Here is a 2,500-nt window from a genome sequence, read left to right as displayed (position 1 = left end):
ATACAATTCTGTTCTCAAAAGAAAGACCTGTGATGGGATTACAAACTGTGGAAGGGCAAAGAGGGAAATTACAATTAATTCAGTCCAGTATTAATGGGTAACTTCCCCTTGCCCTACCCTAACAGGAAAATAAAATTATTCTGAAAAGTATTAAATAATAAATAATTTTCCACATAAATTTGGTTACTCTTGCATGTCCAAAGCATATAGGAAGTGACGTATGTATGTACATGCGTGTATATATGTATATACATACATTATATTTATTAATATATATATATATATATATATATATATATATATATATATATATATATATATATATATATATATATATATATATATATATATATATATATATATATATATATATATATAGGCTATATATATATTATACAATGTATATATATATATATATATATATATATATATATATAATATATATATATATATATATATATATATATATATATATATATATAACTAGCACTGGGTATGGAATGAGACTCTTGGTAATTCTGGCTCTTACTCGAAAATGGTAATTCCCTTTTTAGTTTTCTATAAAGAAAACCATTGAGCCGGCTTTGTCTGTCCATCCGCCCTCAGATCTTTAAAACTACTGAGGCTAGAGGGTTGCAAATTGGTATGTTGTTCATCCACCCTTCAGTCATCAAACATAACAAATTGCTGCCTTCCAGCCTCAGCAATTTTTATTTTATTTAAAGTTAAACTTAGCCATGATCGTGCATCTGGTACGTCATTAAAGTTTCATGGGCCGGGGATCATACAGCATTATACCTAGGCCACCGAAAGATCGATCTATTTTCGGTGGCCTTGAGTATACGATGTACAGAAAACTCAATTGTGTCGAAGAAACTCCGGCGCATTTTTTACTTGTTTGTTTATACTACGAACACCTCCAGTGGATATCAAAGAACTCTTCCATAGAAATATAAAGGGTAAACTGAAGAAATAAGAAGAAATAAGAAGAAAACATTTGTGGACATACTTAACAACGAAGTAGATATAGAGTGAAATTAAAAAGCCGAGTAAATACATACATTTATATTAGTAAAAAACTAATATTCCTTGATACTTATGACAAAATACCGTACAAATAAATCAATAAACAAAAAATGAAAATTATAAACTCAATTCTAGATCACTCTGCAGTTTCACCGAGTAGATAAACAGATACTTATAATAATAATAATAATAATAATAATAATAATAATAATAATAATAATAATAATAATAATAATAATAATAATAATAATAATAATAATAATAATAATAATAATAATAATAATAATAATAATATTCCTTGATATTTATGACATAAAATACCGTACAAATAAATCAATAAATAAGAAATGGAAATTATAAACTCAATTCTAGGTCACTTTGCAAATTCACCGAGTAAATAAACAGACATTTATAATAATAAAATATAATATTCCTTGAAACTTATGACATAAAATACCCAGTTGATATGCATTCATTTACACCAATAAAAACTAATATTTCTTGATACTTATGACATAAACATCGTACAAATAAATGAACATAAAATAAATAGGAACTATAAATTTAATTCTAGATCACTTTGCAAACTGACCGAGTAGATAAACAGACATTTATAGTATTAAAAATACTAATATGCCTTGTCACTTCTGATATAAAATATTGTACATATAAATTAACATTTAAGAAATTGGAATTAAATCCTCAATTCCAGATCACTTTGCAAATTGACGAGTGAAAAAACAGAAATCTATAATGAAAAAACTAATATTCCTTGATACATTTGGCAGAAAATACTGTATAAATAAATTAACATGTAAGAAATGGGAATTATAAACTTAATTCTAGATAATTTTGCAAACTGACCAAGTAGATAAACAGAAATTCACAATAATGAAAAAACTAAAATTCCTTGATACTTTTAACACAAAACATTGTACAAGTAAATTACTATATACGAAATGGGAATTATAAACTTAATTCTGGATCACTTTGCAGATTGACCGAGTAAATAAACAGACATTTATCATAATACAAGAAACTGATATTCCTCGATACGTATCATAAAAAAATATGTACAAATAAATTAACGTATAAGAAATGGGAATTATAAACTCAAACTAATAAGCCTTGGTACATCCTACGTAAAATACTGTACAAATAAATCAATAAGAAATGGGAATTATAAACTCATCTCTAGATTATTGTGCAAATTTACCGTGCAGAAAAACAGAAAACTATAATAATGAAAAATATAAGAAATGGGAATTATAAACTCAAACTAATAAGCCTTGATACATCCTACGTAAAATACTGTACAAATAAGTCAATAAGAAATGGGAATTATAAACTCAACTCTAGATTACTGTGCAAATTTACCGTGCAGAAAAACAGAAAACTATAATAATGAAAAATATAAGAAATGGGAATTATAAACTCAAACTAATAAGCCTTGATACATCCTACGTAAAATACT

At 25.7% G+C, this 2,500-nt stretch overlaps 1 protein-coding gene across 1 annotated transcript in view; it reads right to left on the bottom strand.

Moving 5' to 3' along the window:
* LOC136839845 (uncharacterized) overlaps positions 1-2,500 on the bottom strand; it is a 42,767-nt gene that overhangs the window by 17,176 nt on the left and 23,091 nt on the right. The window lies entirely within an intron of this gene.

This window comes from Macrobrachium rosenbergii, chromosome 6, assembly GCF_040412425.1.
Source record: "Macrobrachium rosenbergii isolate ZJJX-2024 chromosome 6, ASM4041242v1, whole genome shotgun sequence".
Taxonomy (NCBI): Eukaryota; Metazoa; Arthropoda; class Malacostraca; order Decapoda; family Palaemonidae; genus Macrobrachium; species Macrobrachium rosenbergii.
The sequence above is the reverse complement of the archived record's forward strand: the minus strand, read 5'-3'. Positions and strand labels throughout refer to the sequence as shown.